At 58.0% G+C, this 16000-nt stretch overlaps 1 protein-coding gene and 9 non-coding genes across 10 annotated transcripts in view; all 10 read left to right on the forward strand.

Annotated features, from left to right (window-relative positions):
- LOC105499088 (collagen alpha-1(XXVII) chain B-like) overlaps positions 1-16000 on the forward strand; it is a 252065-nt gene that overhangs the window by 201707 nt on the left and 34358 nt on the right. The window contains exons 122-135 of the mRNA XM_071099387.1: positions 162-282; positions 663-707; positions 1973-2104; positions 2479-2578; positions 3136-3180; positions 4487-4616; positions 5005-5050; positions 6367-6497; positions 6877-6921; positions 8270-11306; positions 11673-11717; positions 14912-15044; positions 15167-15384; positions 15815-15946. The gene's annotated coding sequence lies outside the window, so the exon portion shown is untranslated. The remainder of the gene's footprint in view (positions 1-161; positions 283-662; positions 708-1972; positions 2105-2478; positions 2579-3135; positions 3181-4486; positions 4617-5004; positions 5051-6366; positions 6498-6876; positions 6922-8269; positions 11307-11672; positions 11718-14911; positions 15045-15166; positions 15385-15814; positions 15947-16000) is intronic.
- Positions 339-420, forward strand: LOC112423122 (small nucleolar RNA SNORD115). The gene has a single exon (XR_003013592.1). It is a non-coding gene; the product is annotated as a small nucleolar RNA SNORD115 (small nucleolar RNA).
- On the forward strand, positions 2160-2240 carry LOC112423119 (small nucleolar RNA SNORD115). The gene has a single exon (XR_003013589.1). It is a non-coding gene; the product is annotated as a small nucleolar RNA SNORD115 (small nucleolar RNA).
- LOC112423112 (small nucleolar RNA SNORD115) lies at positions 2807-2888 on the forward strand. Its single transcript, XR_003013582.1, has one exon. It is a non-coding gene; the product is annotated as a small nucleolar RNA SNORD115 (small nucleolar RNA).
- LOC112423133 (small nucleolar RNA SNORD115) lies at positions 4674-4755 on the forward strand. The gene has a single exon (XR_003013602.1). It is a non-coding gene; the product is annotated as a small nucleolar RNA SNORD115 (small nucleolar RNA).
- LOC112423107 (small nucleolar RNA SNORD115) lies at positions 6553-6634 on the forward strand. Its single transcript, XR_003013577.1, has one exon. It is a non-coding gene; the product is annotated as a small nucleolar RNA SNORD115 (small nucleolar RNA).
- LOC112423114 (small nucleolar RNA SNORD115) lies at positions 8457-8538 on the forward strand. Its single transcript, XR_003013584.1, has one exon. It is a non-coding gene; the product is annotated as a small nucleolar RNA SNORD115 (small nucleolar RNA).
- On the forward strand, positions 11362-11443 carry LOC112423101 (small nucleolar RNA SNORD115). Its single transcript, XR_003013571.2, has one exon. It is a non-coding gene; the product is annotated as a small nucleolar RNA SNORD115 (small nucleolar RNA).
- Positions 13241-13322, forward strand: LOC112423131 (small nucleolar RNA SNORD115). The gene has a single exon (XR_003013601.1). It is a non-coding gene; the product is annotated as a small nucleolar RNA SNORD115 (small nucleolar RNA).
- LOC112423129 (small nucleolar RNA SNORD115) lies at positions 15101-15182 on the forward strand. The gene has a single exon (XR_003013599.1). It is a non-coding gene; the product is annotated as a small nucleolar RNA SNORD115 (small nucleolar RNA).

The raw sequence follows: 16000 nt of genomic DNA on the forward strand, positions 1-16000 counted from the left end.
TCCTCCCTGCTACTGGTCAGTGGAGGTGGGTCAGTGTTCCGCATGGATTCCATCACATGGGTACGTGGAAGGAGAGCATGTGTGAGCCAGCACTAACTGCTCTCTTCCCCGCGTGGCAGGGTGAGGCCCTGTTTGGACCCACCCTCCACTTATCTCACCAGATGGTGAGCCCAGAGGAAGACCCCCTGGCTGTGGGCCAGCCTCCGTCAGCCAGATCCCCAGCCCCTAGTGTGCTGAAGCTCAGGACCTTCCTGGTGCCCTGGTCTCCTGCACTGAGCTGTGGTGAGCCCATCCGGGTCCTGCTGGATGCACGAGTGGGGAGGGGGGTGCCCTGGGTTGGGTCAATAATGAGAACCTTATATTGTCCTGAAGAGAAGTGATGACTTAAAAATCATGCTCAATAGGATTACGCTGAGGCCCAGCCTAGGTGAGAATTTTGGAAGAGGTTGCTGGGATCCCAAGGTCACAGGCAGGGCTACCGTATTTTGGACTAGAGACCTCAAGGCCCTGAAGGGCATCTTGAGGGGATCCAACCCTGTCTCTGTGCTCCTCCGTGAGGCAGCCCTGGCTCCCTGTGTGGGCTTGGTGTTGGTGCTCTGGTTCCTGGACAGGGCATGTGGGCGGCTCCTTCCTGAGCCCCCGTTCTCCCCTGTGTCTTTCAGTGAGCTCTTCTGCCCAGGTGGGCCCCCTGGCATTGACTGGCATAGGTGAGTGGATCCTGCTTGGGTCATGGGTCATGAGAGAGGCAGAGTGGGGTCACCATGTGTCTGCCTTCGGGTCACAAGAATTTCCTAAAAGTGTGGACCTGAATTCCCACTGGGGATGAGTTCTCCAGAAGGGCCACTTCCTTGGGAATCGTACCCAAGATGGATGCCTATCCTGAAGCCCAGCAGGGGTGATGGTGGTCCAGGCAGGAAAGAGTTCATTCAACCCCATGCAGAGCAGCTCCTATCTGAGACTCGGTGCGTCAGTCAGGCCTCAAGGACTGCCCAGGACACATGAGGTGGCTACAGAGGGTCTGGGGCACTACGGGGATTCTGGGGAGAGGGGTAGGCAATCAGGTCCATGGGGATCATGCCATGCAGTTTCAAGGACACCCATGACCCTGAATGAGACTGACCCTGTTGAGCAATGGGCCATCCCAGTGGCGCCTTCTTGAGTCTGGTGGTGGGTGGTGCTCTTTCCCTGGGGCTAGGTCAAGGCTGAGCTCTGGCCAGTACCTGTGGTGCTGCAGGCTGGCCCTGGAACTCATGGGCTTTGGACCATGGGGACAGCTTGGGTCATGCTTGGGGTCATCCCTTCCCGGAGGTTGAATGGTGGGAGTGGTAGCTTCCTAAGGTGGGAAGTCCCGCTGTTGAGCAACCTGCCCTGGGAATTTGCCACCCAGGCTGCTTCAGAGCCATGGGGTCACCTCCAGGGTGGCAGCCTCTTGGGCCCAAGGAAAGGGGAGCACACCATGTGTCCCTGAATTGGTTGAGTGTGGCCTGACTCTGTGTTTGGGAGGTGTGCAGGGCATGGATGGGGACCCATCAGAGAAAGTACATAGCCCTGGAGCCCCAGGCTGTGATTTCCAGTGTGTGCTTGGAGAGGGGCAGGGGCAGGCTCTCGACTGCCAAATCTGCAGCAGTGTGTGGCATCCAGGCCAGCCTCCTGGTTGGCCATGTGCTGGTTGGTGGCCCTGGCCTGTGCCCAGTGGTCTCAGGGTGGACCTGGCATTGTGCAGGGCAGCCAGCAGGTCAGTGGAGGTGCTCTCAGGACCTGCAGTAGGGTGCAGCCTGGACTTTTTGCATGAGACCAGTGACCTGCCTACCTTGTCCCTCCGGGGTTGGGTGGCTGGGAGGGCCAAAGGTGGTCTGTGTCCGTCTTTGTGACGCATCAGTGCACAGATCCTATCACATGGATATCCCCTACCCACCTTCCCCACATAAAGGCATGAGGCCCTATTTGGACACGTGTCCTCCTCCTGTCCTAGATGGTGAGCTCAGAGGAAGACTTGCATTGGGCCCAATGGACCCAGGCCAGTGTCTGTCAGCCAGGTGCCCAGCTCCTGATGTGCTGAAGCTCAGGCCCTTCCTGGAGCCCTGGTCTCATGCCCTGAGCTATGGTGAGCCCGTCTGGGTCCCACTGGATGCATGCATGGGAGGGGGGTGCCCTCGGTTGGGTCGATGATGAGAACCTTATATTGTCTGAAGAGAGGTGATGACTTAAAAATCATGCTCAATAGGATTACGCTGAGGCCCAACCTAGGGGAGAATTTTGGAAGAGGATGCTGGGATCCTGAGGTCACTGGCAGGGCCACTGTATTTTGGGTTGGAGACCTCAAGGTCCTGAAGGGCATCTTGGCGGCCCCCAGCCCTGTCTGCACTCCTCTGTGAGGCAGCCCAGGCTCACGGAGTTTGGTGTCAGAGTCCCATTCCCCAGGGGCGGGGCAGGTTGGCGGCTCCTCCCTGAGTCCCCCTTCTCCCTTGTGTCTTTCAGTGACATCTTCTGCCCAGGTGGCCCCCTGGCAGTGACCAGCATAGGCAAGTGGAACCTGCTGGTGTCATGGGCCATGAGCCAGGCTGCGTGGGGACGCCAGGTCAGCCTTAGGGACAGGAGGGTTTCCTCAGTGAGTGGGGGAATCCCCACTGGGGAGGGATGGGTTCTCCCAGAGGGCCACTTTCTTTCTAATCAGACCCATGGAGGACATTTTCTCTGAAGACCTGCAGAAGTGATGATGTTTCAAGCAGCAAAGGGTTTTTACAGCTCCTGCAGGGCAGACAGCTGTAAAACAGATGTATGCATGGGGAGCGGGGTGCACTGGGTTGGGTCAATGATGAGAACCTTATATTGTCCTGAAGAGAGGTGATGACTTAAAAATCATGCTCAATAGGATTACGCTGAGGCCCAGCCTAGGTGACAATTTTGGAAGTGGACACTGGGAATCACGAGGTCCCTGACAGGGTCACTGTATTTTGGGCTGGAGACCTGGAGGCCCTCAAGGGCCTCTCATGGGGACCCAGCCCTGTCTCTGTGCTCCTCCATGAAGCACAGCAGGCTCCCGGTGTGGACTTGGTGTCAGCGCACTGGTTTCCTGAGGGCAGGGCACATTGGTGGCTGTTCCCTGAGTCCTCATTCTCACCTTGTGTCTTTCAGTGAACTCTTCAGCTCAGAAGGGGCCCTTGGCCTTGACTAGCATAGGTGAGTGCATCCTGCTGCCGTCATGGGCCATGAGTCAGGCTGCATGGGGTCACCGAGGGTCAGTCTTTAGGACAGGAGGGTTTCCTCAGGGAGCCAACCTGTATTTCCACTGGGGAGGGACAGTTTCTCCAGGAGGGCAGCTTCCTTGGGAATTGTACCCAAGACGTTGCTTTCCTGAAGCCCTGCAGGGATGGCAGTGGTCTAGGCAGGTCCTTCATCCCCATGCAGAGGAGCTCCTAGCTAAGACTCGGTGCGTGTGTTGGCCTCGAGGACTGCCCAGGCCACATGATGGGGGCCACAGGGCCTCCGGGGCACCACGGGGGCCATGCAAGAGCTCTCTTTCCCCGGACAGGGGTGCTTGAATGAGCCCATGGGGTTGGGCCATAGAAATTCAAGGATTGCACTGCAACCATGGCTCAAAATGGGACTGTTGAGCTATGGACCATCCCATGGCACCTCTTTGAGCTTGGTTGGGGGCAGTGCTATTTCCCTGGGTTTGGGTCAAGGCTGAGCTCTGGCCAGCGCCTGGTGGGGCTGTGGGTCAGACCTGGGACTCATGGGCGTTAGGCCAAGTCGACAGCCTGTGTCCTGCTGGAGGTCACCCCTTCCCCATGAGTGAGTGGCTGGAAGAGTGGAATGTGTGGTGGGAAGGCCTGCTGTTGATGGTCCTGTCCCAGGAATTTGCTGCCCAGGCTTTTTCTGTGCCATGGGGTCATGTCCAGAGAGGCAGGGTCTTGGGCCTAAGGAAAGGAAAGTACACCATGTGGCCCAGGATTGGCCAAGGGTGGCCTGGCTCTGTGTTTGGGACATGTGTGGGGCATTGATGGGGACCCACCAGAGAAAGCACATGGCCCTGGGACTCCAGGCTGCGATTTCAGGTGTGACTTGGAGAGAGCACCTGGGCAGGTGCCCACCACGCCCAGGAGCAGGCTATGCAACTTCCATGTCCACAGCAGCAGATGGCTTCTGGGCCAGCCTCCTCGGTTGGCTATGAGCATATCAGTGACCCTGTCCCATGTTCAGTGGTCCTGGGGTAGACCTGGCTGGTGCAAAGGAGAAGCCAGAGGGCGCACTGGAGGTGCCCTCAAGGTCTGCAGTAGCATGAAGACCAGGGATCTTGCCCAAGCCCAGTGATCCACCTGCCCTGTTTTTTCAGGGTTTGATGATGGGAAGGGCCGGGGGTGCCCTGTATCCGTGACAGGTCAGTGTTCCACATGGATTCCATCACATGGGTATCCCTTACCCCATTCCCCACCTGGAGGTGTGAGGCCCTGTTCAGACACATGTCCTCCTCCTGTCCATCCAGATGGTGAGCCTGAAGGAAGACATGTCAGGACCAATGGACCCTGGCAAGCGTCCATCAGCCAGGTGCTCAGCCCCTGGTTCGCTGAAGCTCAGGCCCTTCCTGGTGCCCTGGTCTCCTGCACTGACCTGTGGTGAGCACATCTGGGTCCTGCTGGATGCATGTGTGAGGAAGGGGGGTGCCCTGGGTTGGGTCAATGATGAGAACCCTATATCGTGTTGAAGAGAGGTGATGACTTAAAATTACCATGCTCAATGATTACGCTGAGGCCCAACCTAGGTGAGAAATTTGGAAGAGGTTGCTGGGATCCCAAGATTTCCGGCAGGGCCACTATATTTTGGGCTGGAGCCCTGGAGGCCCTGAAGGGTATCTGAAGGAGGTCCAACTCTGTCTCTGTGCTCCTCTGTGAGGCAGCCCAGGCTCCCTGTGCGGGCTTGGTGTTGGCCCTTCTGTTCCCCAGGGACATGGCACGTGGGTGGCTCCTCCCTGAGCCCTGGTTCTTCTCCCCTTGTGTCTTTCAGTGAATTCTTCTGCCAAGGGGTGGCCTCCTGGCATTGACCAACATAGGTGAGTGGGTCCTGCTGGTGTCATGGTCCATGAGCCAGGCTGCTTGGGGTTGCTGAGGGTCAGACTTTGGGCCATGAGGGTTTCCTCAGGGAGCCAACCCCAATTCCCACCAGCGAGGCATGGTTTCTCCAGGAGGGCAGCTTCCTTGGGAATCTTACCTGAGGAGGATGCCTTCCCTGAAGCCCTGAAAGGGTGATGATGGTCCAGATGGCAAAGGGTTCATTCAGCCTCATGCAGGACATCGCCCATTTGAGACTTGGTGTGTGGGTCAGGTCTTGAGGACTGCCCAGGTCACATGAGGGGGGCCAGAAGGGCTCCGGGGTGCCACGGGTATCACATGGGAGCTCTTGGTTCCCGGGCATGTTCCTGGGGGGTGGTGACCGGGTTGGGCCACAGAGGTTCAAGGATCTCATCCCACCTGTGGCCCTGAATGGGGCCGATCCTGTTGAACAATGGGCCATCCCAGTGGCACATATTGAGCCTGGTCAGGGGTGGTGCAATTTCAATGGGGTTGGTCAAGGTTGAGATCTGGCTGGCTCCTGGTGGTGCTTCAGGCCAGTCCTGTGACCCATGGGCTTTGGGCTGAGGGGGGCAGCCTGTATCCCATGGGGGTCACCTGTTCTCCATGTTTGAGTGGCAGTAACAGTGGCATTCTGAGGTGGGAAAGTCCACTGTCTAGGGTATTGTACCGGGAATTTGCCACCCTGGCTTCTGAGCCATGGGGTCACCTCCAGGTTCGCAGGATCTTGGGCCCAAGGAAACGAGAAGATACCATGTGGCCCTTGATTGGCCGAGTGTGGCCTGGCTCTCTGTTTGGGACATGAGTGGGTTATGGATGGGGTCCCACCAGTGAAAGCACATGGCCCGGGTCCCCAGGCTGTGATTTTCAGTGCACACTTGGGGAGGGCTCCTCAGTGGATGCCCACCACACCCAGAGGCAGGCTTTGTGACTACCAGGTTTGCAATGGTGCATAGCTTCCAGGCTACCCTCCTTGGTTGGCCAGGAGTGGGCTGGTGGCTGTGGTCCATGCCCAGTGGTCACAGGGCAACCCTGGGATCATGCAAGGAAGCTGGCGGGGCCAGTGGAGGTGTTCTCCCGACCAGAAGTAGGGTGCAGCCCAGGTGTCTGGCCCGAACCCAGTGACCAGCCTGCCCTGTTTTTTCAGGGTTTGGTGATGGGGAGGGCCAAGGGTGCCCTGCATCCATGACCAGTCAGTGTTCCACATGGAACCCATTACAGGGATATCCCTTACCCCCTTCTCCACATGGAGATGTGAGGCCCTATTTGGACACATGTCCTTCTCCTGTCCCCCCAGATGGTGAGCCTGGAGGAAGACTTGCATTGGGCCCAATGGCCCTGGACCAGTGTCTGTCAACCAGTTCCCAGTCCCAGGTGCACTGAAGCTCAGGCCTCTCCTGGTGCCCTGGTCTCCTGCACTGAGCTGTGGTGAGCATATCCTGGTCCTGCTCGATGCAAGTGCGGGGAGGAGTTGTCCTAGGTTGGGTCAATGATGAGAACCTTATAATGTTCTGAAGAGAGGTGATGACTTAAAAATCATGCTCAATAGGATTACGCTGAGGCCCAACCTAGGTGAGAATTTTGGAAGAGGACACTCGGATCCCAAAGTCCCCGGGAGGGCCCTTGTATTTTAGGCTGGAGACTTCAAGGCTCTGAAGGGCATCTGGAGGTGGCTCAACCTGTCTCTGCTCTCCTCTGTGAGGCAGCCCAGGCTCCCTGTGTGGGCTTGCTGTGGCACTCTGGTTCCCTGGGCTGGGGAACATTGGTGGCTCCTCCCTGAGTCCCTGTTCTCCCCTGTGTCTTTCAGTGAGCTCTTCTGCTCAGGCAGGCCACCTGGCATTGACCGGCATAGGTGAGTGGATCCTGCTGTGGTCATGGGTCATGAGCCAGACCACAGGAGTCCCCCAGGGTCAGTGTTATGGCCATAAGGGTTTTTTCTCAGGAAGCCAACCTGAATTCCCACCGGGGAGGCATAGGTTCTCCAGGAGGGTGGCGTTTTGGGGAATCAGACCCAAGGGGGACACCTTCCCTGAAGCCCTGCAGGGTTGATGGTGGTCCAGGCAGGAAAGGGTTTTTTTCAGCCCCACACAGGGCAGCTCCTAGCTGACACTCGGTGCTTGAGTCAGACCTCAAGGATTGCCCAGGCCACGTGAGGGGGACTGAGAGCCTCCAGGGTGCCACAGGGGTCACATGGGAGTTCTCGGTGCCTGGCATGTGGTGCACAAATGGGCCTCTTGGGTTTGGTCATGGAGATTCAAGGATCTCACCCCACTATGGCCCTGAATGAGACGGTCCCTGTTGAGCAATGGGCCATCCCAGTGGGTCTCCTGGAGCCTGGTTGGGGGGTGGTGTTTTTTCCCCGGGGTTGGGTGAAAGCGGAGTTCTGACCGGCACCTGGTGGTGCTGCAGGTCAGCACTGGGACTCATGGGCGTTGGGCCAAGGGGGAGCCTGCATCCCACTGGGGAGTCACCTTTTTTCCAACATCAAGTGTCTGGAAGTGTGGCCTCCTGAGGTGGAAAGGCCTGCTGTTGAGGGCCGTGTCCCGGGAATTGGTCGCTCAAGCTTCCTCTGAGCTTTGGGGTCACATCCGGGGTGGCGGGGTCTTGGGCCCAAGCAAAAGAGAGAGCACCATGTGTCTCCCGATTGACCAAGTGTGGCTGTCTGTGTGTGTGGGAGGTGTGTGGAGTATGGATGGGGACCCACCAGAGAAAGCACGTGGCACTGCAGCCCCAGGCTACGATTTCTGGTGCATGCTTGGAGAGGGTGGCTGGACAAGCATGCCGTGCCCAGCGGCAGGCTTTGCAACTGCCAGGTTTTCAGCAGGTTGTGACATCTGGGCCAGCCTCCTTGGTTGGCCGTGACCTGGCTGGTGGCCCAGGTCTGTGCCCAGTGGCCCCAGGGCAGCCCTGGGGTCATGCAGGGGAGCCATTTTGAACAGTGGAGGTGCTCTGGGGGCCTGTAGTATAGTGCAGCTTAGGTGTTTTGCTCAAGCCCAGTGACCCACCTGCCCTTTCCTTTTTGGGTTCATGGAAGGGAGGACCACGTACTTCACAGTGCACCATGTACTTAACGAGTCAGTATTTCACATTGAACTCATCACATGTGTCCATGGAGGGTGAGCAAGGGTGAGCTGGCACCCCTGACCCCCTTCCCCACATGGAGGTCAGTTTGGACACAAGTCTTCCTCCTGTCTCCCCAGATGGTGACCTCAGAGGGAAACTTGTGTTGGGCCCGCTGTTCCTGGGCCAATGTCAGTCAGCCAGGTACCCAGCCCCCAGTGTGTTGAAGCTTGGGCCCTTCCTGGTACTCTTGGCTCCTGCACTGAGCTGTGGTCAGCCCATCTGGGTCCTGCTGGATGCATGCGCAAGGAGGGGGTACCCTGGGTTGGGTCGATGATGAGAACCTTAAATTGTCCTGAAGAGAGGTGATGACTTAAAAATCATGCTCAATAGGATTACACTGAGGCCCAGCCTAGGTGAGAATTTTGGCAGAGGGCACTGGGATTCTGAGGTCCCTGACAGAGCAAATATATTTTGGGCTGGAGACCTTGAGGCCCTGAATGGCTTCTGGTCTCAACCCTGTCTCTGCGCTCCTCCGTGAGACAGCCCAGGCTCCCTGCACTGGCTTGGTATCTGGGTTTCAGGTTCCCGGGGGCAGGGCACATTGGAGGCTCCTTCCTGAGCCCCCACTCTCCCCTGTGTCTTTCAGTGAGCTCCTCTGTCCAAGTGGTCCCCCCAGCCTTGAGCAGCATAGGTGAGGACATCCTGTTTTGGTCATGGGCCATGAGTGATGCAGCATGGGGTCCACGACATTCAGCCTTCAGGCCACTAGGGTTTTCTCAGGCTGCCAACCTACTCCCCACCAGGGAGGGATGGTTTCTCCAGGAGAGCTGCTTCCTTTGGAATCTGACCCAAGGAGCATGCCTTTCCTGAAGCCCTGCAGGGGTGACAGTGGTCCAAGCAGGAAGGGGTTCCTTCAGCCCAAGGTAGGGCAGCTCCCAGCTGAAACTTGGTGGCCAGGTCAGGCCTGGAGTACTGCCCAGGGCACAAGGGGAGGTGGGGCACAGGGGATGCAGTGCACCCTGGAGGTCACACTGGAATTCTCTCTCCCTGGAGTGGGGTGAGTGACTGGGTCCACATGGTCAGGCTGTGGAGGTTCAAGGAATGCTCCACACCCATGGCCTTGAATGGGACCCAACCCTGTTGAGTAATGGGCCATCTTAGTGGCACCTCCTTGAGCCTGGTTGGGGACAGCACTCTTTCAGTGCTTTTGGGTCAAGGCTGAACTCTGGCTGGCACCCGGTGGTGCTGTAGGCTGGCTCTGACACTTGGGGGCTTTGGGTCAAGGGGGCATGGGTCACCTCAGGATGGCAAGGTCTTGAGTCCAAGGAAAGGAGATGACACCATCTGGTTCCTGATTGCCAGGAGTGTGACTGGGCTCTGTGTGGCGGAGTTGGGCAGGGCATGGATGGGTACCTACCAGAGAAAGCATGTGGTCCCTAGGCTCGGAGAGGGCACCAGGGCTCATGCCCACCACACTCAAGTGCTGGCTCTGGGACAGCCAGATCTGCAGTGGCTGTTGGCATCTGGGCCAACCACCTAGGTTGGTCAGGAGCTGGTTGATGGTCCTGTCCTGTGCCCTGTGTTCCCAGTATGGCCCTGGGGTCATGTGTGGGAGCTGGCCTGAGCAGTGGAGGTGCTCTTGGGGCCTGCAGTAGAGTGCAGCCCAGGCACCTTGCCCAAGCCAGGTGACGTGCTTGTCCTGTCTTTCCAGGGTTTCATGACAGGGAGGGCCAAGGGTACCCAGTATCCGTATTGGGTCAGTGTTCAGTATGGATCCCATCACATGAGTTTCCCTTAACCCCTTCCCTGCATTGATGTGTGAGGCCCTGGTTGGACACATGTCCTCCTCCTGTCTCTCCAGATGGTGAGCCTGGAGGAAGACTTGTGTTGGACACGCAGGCCGAGGGCCAGTGTCTGTCAGCCAGGTGCTCAGCCCCCAGTAGGCTGAAACTCTGACCATTCGTGGCACCCTGCTGTCCTGCACTGTGCTGTAGTGAGCACATCTGGGTTCCAGTGGTTGTTTGTGCAGGGAGGGGGCTCCCTAGGTTGGGTCAATGATGAGAACAGGGCCACATAAGGGGGACCAGAGGAGCTACGGGGTGCTATGTTGTAACAAGGGAGCTCTTGGTCCCTGGAGTATGGTGTGTGAATGGGCCCATGGGGTTGGGTAGCAGAGATTCAAGGATCCCACCCTACCCATGGCCCTGAATGTGACCATCCCTGTTGAGCAACGGGCCATCCCAGTGGGTCTCCTGGAGCCTGGTGGAGGGTGGGTTATTTCCCTGTGGTTGGGTCAAGGTTGGCTCTGGCTGGCACCTGGTGGTGCTGCAGGTCAGCCCTGGGACTCATGGGCTTTGGGCCAAGGGGCAGCCCACATCCCGCTGGGGGCCACCCAAGTGTGAAAGGTGGCCTCCTGAGTTGGGAAGGCCCACTACTGAGGCACCTGTACTGGGAATTTGTTGCTCATGCTGCATGGGAGTCATGGTATCACCTCCAGGGTGGCGGGGTCTTGGGACCAAGCAAAGGGGAGGGCACCATGAGTCTCCGGATTGGCTATGTGTGACTGGCTCTGCGTCTGGGAGGTATGTGGAGTATGGACGGGGACCCACCAGAGAAAACAAGTGGCCCTGAGGCCCCAGGCTCTCTTTTCTGGTGCCTGCATGGAGAGGGTGCCTGTACGCATGCCCCGCATGCCCAGGTGGCGCATGGCAGATGGGCCAGCCTCGTTGGTTGGCTGTGACCTGGCTGGTGGCCCGGACCTGTGCCCAGTGGTCCCAGGGCAGCCCTGGGGTCATGTGGAGGAGCTGTTTTGGCCAGCGGAAGTGCTCTCAGGTCCTGCAGTCCTGCATACCCTGGGCATTTTGCCTGAGCCCAGTGAGCTACCTGTCTCGTCCTTCACAGCTTCGGTGGCAGGGAGAGACACCTGTGAAGGTGATGAGTCAGTATTTTGCATGGATCTCGTCACATGTGTCCATGGAGGGGGAGCAAGCATGAGCTGGCACCCAACACTCCCTTCTCCACATGGAGGGAGTGTCCTCCACCTGTTTCCCCAGATGGTGAGGCTTCTGTTGGGCTCGCTTTTCCTGGGCCAGTGTCCATAAGCCAGGTGCTTAGCCCTCGGTGCACTGAAGCTCCAGCCCTTCCTGGTGCCCTGGTCTCCTGCAATGCGCTGTGGTGAGCACATCCGAGTTCCACTGGATGTTTGTGTGGGGAGGGGGTTCTCTGGGTTGGGTCAATGATGAGAACCTTATATTGTCCTGAAGAGAGGTGATGACTTAAAAATCATGCTCGATAGGATTACGCTGAGGCCCAGCCTAGGGGAGAATTTTGGAAAAGGGTGCTGGGATCCCAAGGTCCCCATCAGGGCCAGTGTATTTTGGACTGGAGACCTGGAGGCTCTGAAGGGCATCTGGAGGTGGTCCAACCTATCTCTGTGCTCTAGGTTCCCTGTGTGGGCTTGGTGTCAGTGCTCCGGTTCCCCAGGGGCAGGGAATGTTGGTGGCTCCTTCCTGAGTCCCTGTTCTCGCCTTTGTCTTTCAGTGAGCTCTTTCACCTAGGAGGACCGCTTGGCATTGACTGACATAGGTGAGTGGATCCTGCTGGTGTTATGGATCATGATCCAGACCATGTGGGGTCCCCGAGGATCAGCCTTTGGGCCACAAGGGTTTTCTCAGGGAGCAGACCTGAATTTCCACCTAAAACGGAAGGGTTCTCCTGGAAGGCAGCCTTTTTGGAATCAAACCCAAGGAGGACACCTTCTCTGAAGCCCTGAAGGGGTGATGGTGGTCCAGGCAGGAAAGGGTTCCTTCTCCCCAAAGCAGGACAGTGCCCAGTTGAGACTTGGTGCTGTGGTAGGGTCTTGAGGACTGCCCAGGCTACATGAGGGGGGCCAGAGGGGCTACGGAGTGCCACGGGGATAATGGGGAGCTCTCGGTCCCCAGAGTGTGGTGCGTGAATGGACCCATGGTGTTGGGTTGTATAGATTCAAGGATTGTGCCCCACTTATGGCCCTGAATGCGACTGTCCCTGTTTAGCAATGGGCCATCTCAGTGGGTCTCCTGGAGGCTGATGGGGGGCGGAGTTGTTTCCCTGTGAGTGGGTTAAGGTGGAGCTCTGGCCGGCATCTGGTAGTGCTGTAGGTCAGCCCTGGGACTCGTGGGCTTTTGGCCAAGGGACAACCTGCATCCCCCGGGGGTCATCCTATCTCCGAGGTCAAGTGTCGTAAAGGGTGGCCTCCTGAAGTGGGAAAGCTTGCTGTCGAGGAACCTGTCCTAGGATTTTCTGCTCAGGCTGCTTCTAAGCCGTGGCGTCACCTCCAGGGTGATGGGGTCTCGGGAACAAGCAAAGGAGAGGGCACCATGTTGCTCCGGATTGGGCAAGTGTGGCCTAGCTCTGTGTGTGTGAGGTGGGCAGAGTATGGATGGTGACCCACCAGAGAAAGCATGTGACCCTGCAGCTCTAGGTTGTGGTTTCCACGCACACTTGGAGATGGCATCTTGATGCGTGCCCAACACGCCTAGGGGCAGACTATGCGATAGCCAGGTCTGCAGCAGTGTGTGGCATCTGGGCCAGCCACCTTGGTTGGCCATGAGCTGCCTCATGGCCCTGGCCCATGCCCACTTGTGCCAGGGAGGCCCTGGGGTCGTGTGGGGAGCCATCTTTGGCAGTGGAGATGGATTCGGGGCCTGCAGTATGGCACAACCCGTGCATTTTGCCTGAGCCCAGTGACTTGCCTGCCCTGTTCCTCCAGGGTTTGGTGGCAGGGAGGGCTAAGGGTGTCCTGCGTTGGTGACGAGTCAGTACTTCACATGGATCTCATCGCATGTATCCATGGAGGGCGAGCAAATGTGAGCTCCCACCCCCTACTGCCTTCCCCACATGGAGGTCAGTTTGGACACATACCATCCTGCTGTCCCCCAGATGGTGAGACCGAAGAAAGACTTGCATTGGGCCCACTGTTCTTGGGCCAATGTCAGTCAGCCAGGTGCCCAGCTCCAAGTGCACTGAAGCTTGGGCCTTTGCTGGCATGCTCAGCTCCTGCACTGAGCCAAGGTGAGCACATCAGGGTCCTGCTAGAAGCATGGGTGGGGAGGGGTGTGCCCTGGGTTAGGCTGATGATGAGAACCTTATATTGTTCTGAAGAAAGGTGATGAATTAAAAATCATGCTCAATAGGATTACACTGAAGCCCAGGATAGGTAAGAATTAGGGAAGACGATGCGGGGATCCAAAGATCTCTAGCAAGGCCACACTTATTTTGCACTGGAGAACTTGAGAACATGAAGGGCATCTTGTGGGGGCCCAGCGCTGTCTGTGTACTCCTTCGTGAGGCAGCCCAGGCTCCCCTTGAAGGCTTGGTGTCCGTGCTCCACTTCCCCGGGGACAGGGCAATTTGATGGCCCCTTCCTGAGCCCTCCTTCTTCCCTGTGTCTTTCAATGAGCTCTTCTGCCTAGGTGAGGCCCCTGGCTTTGAGCGGCATAGGTCAGTGCATCCTGTTGGGGTCATGGGCCATGAGTGAGGCAGCATGGAGTCATCGAGAGTCAGCCTTTGGGCCAACTAGGGTTTTCTTAGGGAGCCAACCGAATACCCACCGGGAGGGATGGTTCCTCCAGGAGGATCGCTTCCTTGGGAATTTGACCCTAGGAGCACGCATTTCCTGAAGCCCTGCAGGGTGACGGTCCAGACAGGAAAGGGTTCCTTCAGCCCAACAGAGCAGCTCCCAGCTGAAACTCGGTGGGCATGTCAGGCCTCGAGGACTGCCGAGGCCACATGATGGAGGCCACAGGGGCTCTGGGGTGCCCTGGGGGTCATGCTGGAGTTCTTCCCCGAAGAGGGGTGGGTGATAGGGCTCACCCAGTCAGGCTGCGGAGATTCGAAGAATGCGCCCCACCCACGGCCCTGAATGGGACCAGCCCTGTTGAGCAATGGGCCATTTTAGTGGCGCTTCCTTGAGCCTGTTGGGGGTGGCGCTGTTTCACTGCAGTTGGGTCAAGACTCAGCTGTTGCCTGGTGGTGCTGTGGGCTGGTCCTGGGGCTCATGGGCTTTAGGCCCAGGGGGCAGCTCCTGTCCCACTGGGGTAATCCCTTCCTTGAGGTCCAGTGGTGGGAAGAGTGGCCTCCTGAGGTGGGAAGACCTGCTGTCAGTGGGACCTGTCCTGGGAATTTGCCACCTAGGCTGCTTCTGAGCCATGGAGTCACCTATAGGGTGGCAGGGTCTTGAGCCCACAGAAAGGAGAGGACCATGTGGTTCCTGATTGGCTGAGTGTGGCCCGGCTCTGTGTGTGGGAGGTGTGCAGGGCATGGATGGGGCTCATCAGAGAAAGCATGTGGCCCTGGAGGCCCCCGGACTTTGATTTCTGGTACATGCTTGGAGTGGGCACCAGGGTGGCCCTACCATGCCCAGGGCAGGCTCTGTGACTGCCAGGTCTGGAGTGGCTCTTGGCACCAGGACCAGCCTCCTTGACTCAACCAACCTTGAGCAGGTTGGTTGCCCTGGTCCCAGTGCGACCCTGGGGTTGCTCGGGGGATCCGGCCCGGGCAGTGGAAGTACTCTTGGGGCCTGCAGTAGGGCACAGCCCAGACCTCTCGCCCGAGCCCAGTAACCCGCTTGCCCTGTCTTTCCAGGGTTTGGTGGCAGGGAGGGCCAAGGGTGCTCACTCCACGTCCGTGTTGGGTCAGTGTTCTGTAAGGATCCCATCACAAGGGTATCCCCTAACCACCTTCCCTGCATTGATACATGAGGCCCTGGTTGGACACATGTCCTCCTCCTTTCCCTACAGATGGTGACCCTGGAGAAAGACTTGAGTTGGGCCCGAAGGCCCCGGGGCCAGTGTCCATCAGCCAGGTGCTCAGCTCCCAGTGCACCGAAACTCCGACCCTTCCTGGTTTCCTGGTCTCTTGCACTGGGCTGTGGTGAGCACAACCAGGTCCCGCTGGATGCATGTGTGGGGAGGGGGGTGCCCTGAGTTGGGTTGGTGATGAGAACCTTATATTCTTCTGAAGAGAGGTGATAACTTAAAAATCATGCTCAATAGGATTATGCTGAGGCCCAGCCTAGGTGAGAATGTTGGAAGAGGGCGATAGGATTCTGAGGTCCTTGGCAGAGCCACACTCTATTTTGGGCTGGAGACCTGGAGTCCCTGAAAGGGCATCTGGTAGGAGCCCAACCCTGCCTCTGCAATCCTGCATGAAGGTCCCCAGGCTCCCTGTCCAGGCTTGGTGCTGGTGCTCTGGTACCCCAGAGACGGAACAGGTTGGTGACTCTTTCCCGAGCCCCCGTTCTCCCTTTGTGTCTTTCAGTGAGCTTTTCCACCCAGGTGGGTACCCTGGCATTGACTAGCCTCCTTGGTTGGCTATGACCTGGCTGGTGGCCCGGGTCTGTGCCCAGTGGTCCCAGGGCAGCCCTGGCGTCATATGGGGGAGGTGTTTTGGGCAGTGGAGGTGCTCTCCAGGCCTGAAATACAGCACAATCTGGGCATTTTGCCTGAGCCCAGTGACCTGCCTGCCTTGTCCTTCCTGGGTTTGGTGGCACGGAGGGCCAAGGGTGCCCTGTGTCAGTGATGAGTCAGTATTTTGCATGGATCTCATCACGTGTCCATGGAGGGAAAGCAAGCATGAGCTGGTACCCAACACCCCCTTTTCCACATGGAAGGTGGTCACATGTCCTCCACCTGTGCCCCCAGATGGTGAGAATTGAGGAAGACTTCCATTGGGCCTGCTTTTCCTGAGCTAGTGTCCGTCACCCAGGTGCTCAACCCTTGGTGCACTGAAGCTCCAGCTCTTCCTGGCGCCCTGGTCTCCTGCACTGAGCTGTGGTGAGCACATCCGGGTTCCAGTGGATGTTTGTGCAGGGAGGGGGTTCTCTGGGT

This window comes from Macaca nemestrina, chromosome 7 (genome assembly GCF_043159975.1).
Source record: "Macaca nemestrina isolate mMacNem1 chromosome 7, mMacNem.hap1, whole genome shotgun sequence".
Classification (NCBI taxonomy): Eukaryota; Metazoa; Chordata; class Mammalia; order Primates; family Cercopithecidae; genus Macaca; species Macaca nemestrina.